We start from the raw sequence: 8,743 nt of genomic DNA on the forward strand, positions 1-8,743 counted from the left end.
GCACCTTGGGCTTCTGTAGCCTGCCACCGGGGTGCATTCTTTGGCCTTTTTGCAAACCACTGAGGCGCACCTTGGGCTTTTGTAGCCTGTCACCGGGGTGCATTCTTTGGCCTTTTTGCAAACCACTGAGGCGCACCTTGGGCTTTTGTAGCCTGCCACCGGGGTGCATTCTTTGGCCTTTTTGCAAACCACCGAGGCGCACCTTGGGCTTTTGTAGCCTGCCACCGGGGTGCATTCTTTGGCCTTTTTGCAAACCACCGAGGCGCACCTTGGGCTGCTCTAGCCTGCCACCGGGGTGCATTCTTTGGCCTTTTTGCAAACCACTGAGGCGCACCTTGGGCTTTTGTAGCCTGCCACCGGGGTGCATTCTTTGGCCTTTTTGCAAACCACCGAGGCGCACCTTGGGCCTCTGTAGCCTGCCATCGGGGTGCATTCTTTGGCCTTTTTGCAAACCACCGAGGCGCACCTTGGGCTTCTGTAGCCTGCCATCGGGGTGCATTCTTTGGCCTTTTTGCAAACCACCAAGGCACACCTTGGGCTTTTGTAGCCTGCCACCGGGGTGCATTCTTTGGCCTTTTGGCAAACCACCGAGGCGCACCTTGGGCTTTTGTAGCCTGCCACCGGGGTGCATTCTTTGGCCTTTTTGCAAACTACCGAGACGCACCTTGGGCTTTTGTAGCCTGCCACCGGGGTGCATTCTTTGGCCTTTTTGCAAACTACCGAGGCGCACCTTGGGCTTTTGTAGCCTGCCACCGGGGTGCATTCTTTGGTTATATTATTTACCACTAGTGCACACTTTTGACTGCAAACGAAGCGCACCGCTTCCCGTTGGTGAACCACCGGAGCCCACCGCTTCCCGTTGGTGAACCACCAGAGCCCACAGCTTCCCGTTGGTGAGCCACCGGAGCCCACCGCTTCCCGTTGGTGAGCCATCGGAGCCCACCGCTTCCCGTTGGTGAGCCATCGGAGCCCACCGCTTCCCGTTGGTGAGACACCGGAGTCCACCGCTTCCCGTTGTTGAGCCAAAGGAGCCCACCGCTTCCCGTTGGTGAGACACCGGAGCCCACCGCTTCCCGTTGGTGAGTCACCGGAGCCACCGCTTCCCGTTGGTGAGCCACCAGAGCCCACCGCTTCCCGTTGGTGAGACAACGGAGCCCACCGCTTTCCGTTGGTGAGACAGCGGAGCCCACCGCTTCCCGTTGGAGAACCACCAGAGGCCACCGCTTCCCGTTGGAGAACCACCGGAGGCCACCGCTTCCCGTTGGAGAACCACCGGAGCCCACCGCTTCCCGTTGGTGAACCACCGGAGCCCACCGCTTCCCGTTGGTGAACCACCGGAGCCCACCGCTTACCGTTGGTGAACCACCGGAGCACACCGCTTCCGGTTGGTGAACCACCGGAGCCCACCGCTTCCCGTTGGTGAACCTCCGGAGCACACCGCTTCCCGTTGGTGAACCTCCAGAGCACACCGCTTCCCGTTGGTGAACCACCGGAACACACCGCTTCCCGTTGGTGAACCACCGGAGAACACCGCTTCCCGTTGGTGTACCACCGGAGCACACCATTTACCATTGACCTACTCCTGTGAAAACCAGCTTGTGGCTGGTATACATAGAAGACTGATTTTCTCTACTGTATATAGCAATGCTGTGGCACTGCTGTCTATAGTACAAGTGTTCAGACCACGGGCGGACACTGACAGTGAGGGGCCTGGATTTGTGTCTCGGCCCCCCACCATCACGCCCCACTCAAATAAATACCAGCACATTTATGTGTATAGTCACATAAAGCATAATACAATAAAAATTACATGACCATTTACACATTACAATTGCATGTACATAGTAAGCACATTCACAAAAGAATACAATTTTCACATACACAATGATAATTTTGTGATGCACTTCACATCAGTAAACTTTTTTTTTTTATTCATTCATCGGTGTAAAAGCCATACTTTATATTTATATAAATTTCATTATATAAAAACGAGCTGTAATTTTAACTGTCATTTTACCAAACAGGTATATAAGTCTTACAATAGTATTAAAGGGAATCTGTCATCAAGATTTTATATCCCAAACTAATGGCATGAATATAAAAGGTGCTGTAATACCAATTAAACTTTGATTTTTCTTTTAAAAAAATCCATTTTTCTATTTTAGAGAAATCCAAAATTGCAATTGGAGGTTATGGAGGCAGAAGGGCCGTGGGGTGGACCCTGCGCCTTCAGCTCAACTATGGATTTCTCTAAAACAGCAAAATGGATTTCTACAAGAAAGGTAAGCAAAGCGTGTTTATATACAGTACGTCATAAGTCTGAGGTATAAAATTGTAATGACAGATTCTCTTTAAGTTTTTTATTAATGTAGTGGAGAAGAAAAAAAAATCACAATTTTTTACACTATTTTAAGATTCCAATCACCATTAATATATTATTTATTAACTGTATTATACATGTCATTATTATTAAAAGGATGCAAATGTTATTTCCTAGTTAGTGATGTTTATTTTTAAAAAGTGTATTGAAAATACGATTATTACTAAATTACCGTTATATAGAGATGTACTACTATATACTGACATATCTCTATGTACCAGGACAATGTGCCTGTAAGGAAGAATACCGCTGAGCTTTTTGTACAGGAGTACAACCAGTGGATTACAGCTAAAGCTCTGAATTTGACAGCCAGGATAGACATCACTTAATACAGTCATATGAAAAAGTTTGGGCACCCCTATTAATGTTAACCTTTTTTCTTTATAACAATTTGGGTTTTTCAACAGCTACTTCAGTTTCATATATCTAATAAATGATGGACTTAGTAATATTTCTTGATTGAAATGAGGTTTATTGTACTAACAGAAAATGTGCAATCGGCATTTAAACAAAATTTGACTGGTGCAAAAGTATGGGCACCTCAACATAAAAGTGACATTAATATTTTGTAGATCCTCCTTTTGCAAAAATCACAGCCTCTAGTCGCTTCCTGTAGCTTTTAATGAGTTCCTGGATCCTGGATGAAGGTATATTTGACCATTCCTGTTTACAAAACAATTCCAGTTCAGCTAAGTTTGATGGTCGCCGAGCATGGACAGCCCGCTTCAAATCATCCCACAGATTTTCAATGATATTCAGGTCTGAGGACTGGGATGACCATTCCAGAACATTGTAATTGTTCCTCTGCATGAATGCCTGAGTAGATTTTGAGCGGTGTTTTGGATCATTGTCATGCTGAAATATCCATCCCCTGCATAACTTCAACTTCGTCACTGTCAAGAATTATTGTCAAGAATCTGCTGATACTGAGTTGAATCCATGCGACCCTCAACTTTAACAAGATTCCTGGTGCCGACATTGGCTACACAGCCCCAAAGCATGATGGAACCTCCACCAAATTTTACTGTGGGTAGCAAGTGCTTTTCTTGGAATGCCGTGTTTATTTTCCTCCTTTTTGTATGACCAAACAACTCAATCTTTGTTTCATCAGTCCACAGGACCTTCTTCCAAAATGTAACTGGCTTGTCCAAATGTGCTTTTGCATACCTCAGGCCACTCTGTTTGTGGCGTGCTTGCAAAAACGGCTTCTTTCGCATCACTCTCCCATACAGCTTCTCCTTGTGCAAAGTGCGCTGTATTGTTCACCGATGCACATTGACATCGTCTGCAGCAAGATGATGCTGCAGGTCTTTGGAGGTAGTCTGTGGATTGTCCTTGACTGTTCTCACCATTCCTCTTCCCTGCCTTTCTGATATTTTTCTTGGCCTGCCACTTCTGGGCTTAACAAGAACTGTACCTGTGTTCTTCCATTTCCTTACTATGTTCCTCACAGTGGAAACTGACAGTTTAAATCTGTGAGACAACTTTTTGTATCCTTCCCCTGAACAACTATGTTGAATAATCTTTGTTTTCAGATCATTTGAGAGTTGTTTTGAGGAGCCCATGATGCCACTCTTCATAGGAGATTCAAATAGGAGAACAACTTGCAAGTGGCCACCTTAAATACCTTTTCTCAAGACTGGATACACCTGCCTATGAAGTTCAAAGCTCAATGAGGTTCGAAAACCAATTTAGTGCTTTAGTAAGTCAGTAAAAAGTAGTTAGGAGTGTTTAAATCAAGAAATTGATAAGGGTGCCTATACTTTTGCACTGATCAAATTTTGTTTAAATGCGGATTGCACATTTTCTGTTAGTACAATAAACCTCATTTCAATCCAGAAATATTACTGAGTCCATCAGTTATTAGATATATGAAACTGAAATAGCTGTTGCAAAAACCCAAATTGTTATAAAGAAAAAAGGTTAACATTAATAGGGGTGCCCAAACTTTTTCATATGACTGTAAATAATCATCTACTTATATGAAGAATCTACTGATCAGAGAGACACACAGGGAAGTCCATCTAGCAACCTTTAAGAAGGAGAATCTACATGGGTAGAAAGTGAAACAATCACAGTGTCTGTGCAACCGGTAGTGCGACTGGGTTTCCCCTACATCCTGGGGCTTCCCGACCCTACTCGGCCCATGTGCGGCTGAACATACTGCATAAGTCATGTGTCCGCCCCGGCCTAAAATGCTAAATGTATGTGTTTAATAAAGATGCTTAATTGTCCCTGCCTGCGGTCAGTAAACAGTAGTTCAGGACCGTTGTCAATTAGGCTCCTGTGTGGTGGGGGCTGCCCCCAGGAGTAGGAATGACCCCCCCAGCGTGTGCAGGATGGGGGGGATGAGGGACCACATGGTTATTAACCACATACATATGCCGTTAGGAGATAATAGAGGTATTATTCTATAGGTTATTTGGAGGCTGATAACTATAGTATTTTTAGTGCCTTTGTGGACTTGAACTTGCAATTCTTTAATACTACACTACTGCAATATACAGACAAAAATGATGTTCTCCCATAAAGCCTGGCTATAGGCTGAGCTTCACAGGAAGACACAAACAGCAGCCATGGGGGTCTTTATCTGGCCCCTGGCTGCCATTACAACCCATTGCAGATGCTACCTGCAGTCCTATGTAACACCACAGATAACACAGTGATAACTCCCTGAGTATAGATAATGTAGTAGATGTCACCTGCAGTCCTATGTAAGACTATGGGCGCCACTTGCAGCCGCTCTATCACATGGTGACACTGTGCAGCTTGATAGATGAAGTGTCATGGTCTTCCGAGGAAATGATGACCTCCTGTGTCCTGCTGCTCCTGAAGCCGGTCTGCCATCTGCTATGATCCTACAGAGAGGACCTGAAGGAGAAAAATACAGAACTTCAGGATCTGACAATTATTATTGATAATGTTACCAATATAAGAGACATGAATAAAAAAATGCCGCCCACTGTGCCCCTGAATGCAAAAATGCGCCACGCTGTGCTCATGAATATATAGTCCACCACAGTGCTCCACTGAGAATATACATGAGTTACCAGCATTGTGCCCCCGGTATAAATATATATTCAGGGGTCACTGATACAAATGACTATAGCAGCGCTGCTGCAGAGATCCGTCCTCGCTCACCGCCTGGTGCCGGCTGTATGACGCAGGCGGGAGGACGAGAATCCGCCACTGACAGGAGAGACGGAAAAGAAAAATGGCCCCTTATGTTTTAGGGACTGTCAGGGGGTCCTTTTCAGCTGCTCTTCTACTTCCCCCTCTTACCTCAACTCCATTTGCCATTGATTGTTTCTACAAGATATTTGAATAAATAAAAAGTAAAAACACAAAAACCTTTTTATTCCATTAAAATTTTAATTCAAAGAAAAATAAAAACAAACAAAAAACTAAAGATGATTGAGAAAAGCCTCTACAACTATCCCCTGATTTATTGGGCACGATAACGACATCAAAATAAGAATAATTAAGGCCAGAATTCTAGTTTTGTTCATGATGCCTCCTACATAACAGAAAGTATTAACTATACTGCACAATATTAACTATACTGCACAATAAACGCTGGGAAAAAAACAACAATTCCATTGGCTTTGCCAGTAAACGCTGCTTTCTGTAAAGATCATGCACAAAAATATGGAATAAAAAAAAAATAAAAGTTATGCAACGACCCAAACATGTACCCCACATAGACCTCCATACAGAATAATAGGCCCACCATAGTCCTCCATACAGAATAATAGGCCCACCATAGTCCTCCATACAGAATAATAGGCCCACCATAGTCCTCCATACAGAAAAATAGGCCCACCATAGTCCTCCATACAGAAAAATAGGCCCACCATAGTCCTCCATACAGAAAAATAGGCCCACCATAGTCCTCCACACGGAATAATGGGCCCCACATAGTCCTCCATACAGAATAATAGGCCCACCATAGTTCTCCATACAGAATAATGGGTCCCACATAGTCCTCCATACAGAATAATGGGCCCCACATAGTCCTCCATACAGAATAATAGGCCCACCATAGTCCTCCATACAGAATAATGGGCCCCACATAGTCCTCCATACAGAATAAGAGGACCACCATAGTCCTCCATACAGAATAATGGGCCCCACATAGTCCTCCATACAGAATAATGGGCCCCACATAGCCCTCCATACAGAATAATGGTCCCCACATAGCACTCCATGCAGAATAATGGGCACCACATAGCACTCCATACAGAATAATGGGCCCACCATAGTCCTCCATACACAATAATGGGCCCCACATAGCCCTCCATACAGAATAATGGGCCCCACATAGCCCTCCATACAGAATAATGGTCCCCACATAGCACTCCATACAGAATAATGGGCACCACATAGCACTCCATACAGAATAATGGGCACCACATAGCTCTCCATACAGAATAATGGACCCCACATAGCTCTCCATACAGAATAATAGGCCTCACATAGTCCTCCACACAGAATAATGGGCCCCACATAGCCCTCCATACAGAATAATGGGCCCCACATAGCCCTCCATACAGAATAATGAGCCCCACATAGTCATCCATAGAGAATAATGAGCCCCACATAGCCCTCCATACAGAATAACAAGCCCCACAAAGTCCTCCATACAGAATAATGAGCCCCACATAGTCCTCCATAGAGAATAATGGGCCCCACATAGCCCTCCATACAGAAAAATGGGCCCCACATAGCCCTCCATAGAGAATAATGTGCCCCACATAGCCCTCCATAGAGAATAATAGGCCCCGCATAGTCCTCCATACAGAATAATGAGCCCCACATAGTCCTCCATACAGAATAATGAGCCCCACATAGCACTCAATACACAATAATGGGCCCCACATAGCCCTCCATACAGAATAATGGGCCCCACATAGTCCTCCACACAGAATAATGGGCCCCACATAGTCCTTCATACAGAATAATGGGCCCCACATAGTCCTCCATAGAGAATAATGTGCCCCACATAGCCCTCCATACAGAATAATGGGCTCCACATAGTCCTCCATACAGAATAATGAGCCCCAGACAGTCCTCCATACAGAATAATGAGCCCCACATAGTCCTCCATACAGAATAATGGTCCCCACATAGTCCTTCATACAGAATAATGGGCCCCACATAGTCCTCCATAGAGAATAATGTGCCCCACATAGTCCTCCATAGAGAAAAATGTGCCCCACATAGTCCTCCATACAGAATAATGGGCCCTACATAGACCTTCATACAGAAAAATGAGCCCCACATAGCCCTCCATACAGAATAATGGACCCCACATAGCACTCCATACAGAATAATGGGCCCCACATAGCACTCCATACACAATAATGGGCCCCACATAGCCCTCCATACAGAATAATGGGCCCCACATAGTCCTCCACACAGAATAATGGGCCCCACATAGTCCTTCATACAGAATAATGGGCCCCACATAGTCCTCCATAGAGAATAATGTGCCCTACATAGCCCTCCATACAAAATAATGGGCTCCACATAGTCCTCCATACAGAATAATGAGCCCCACATAGTCCTCCATACAGAATAATGGGGTCCACATAGCCCTCCATACAGAATAATGGGCGCCACATAGCCCTCCATACAGAATAATGGGCCCCACATAGTCCTCCATACAGAATAATGGGCCCCACATAGCACTCCATACAGAATAATGGGCCCCACATAGCCCTCCATACAGAATAATGGGCCCCACATAGTCCTCCACACAGAATAATGTGACCCACATAGCCCTCCATACAGAATAATGGGCTCCACATAGTCCTCCATACAGAATAATGAGCCCCACATAGTCCTACATACAGAATAATGAGCCCCACATAGTCCTCCAGACAGAATAATGGTCCCCACATAGTCCTCCATACAGAATAATGGGCCCCACATAGTCCTCCATAGAGAAAAATGTGTCCCACATAGCCCTCCATACAGAATAATGGGGTCCACACAGCCCTCCATACAGAATAATGAATCCCACATAGCCCTCCATACAGAATAATGGGTCCCACATAGCCCTCCATACAGAATAATGTGCCCTACATAGCCCTCCATACAAAATAATGGGCTCCACATAGTCCTCCATACAGAATAATGAGCCCCACATAGTCCTCCATACAGAATAATGAGCCCCACATAGTCCTCCATACAGAATAATGGTCCCCACATAGTCCTCAATACAGAATAATGGGCCCCACATAGTCCTCCATAGAGAATGATGTGCTCCACATAGTCCTCCATAGAGAATAATGTGCCCCACATAGTCCTCCATACAGAATAATGGGCCCTACATAGACCTTCATACAGAATAATGTGTCC

This window comes from Anomaloglossus baeobatrachus, chromosome 4 (assembly GCF_048569485.1).
Source record: "Anomaloglossus baeobatrachus isolate aAnoBae1 chromosome 4, aAnoBae1.hap1, whole genome shotgun sequence".
Lineage (NCBI taxonomy): Eukaryota > Metazoa > Chordata > Amphibia > Anura > Aromobatidae > Anomaloglossus > Anomaloglossus baeobatrachus.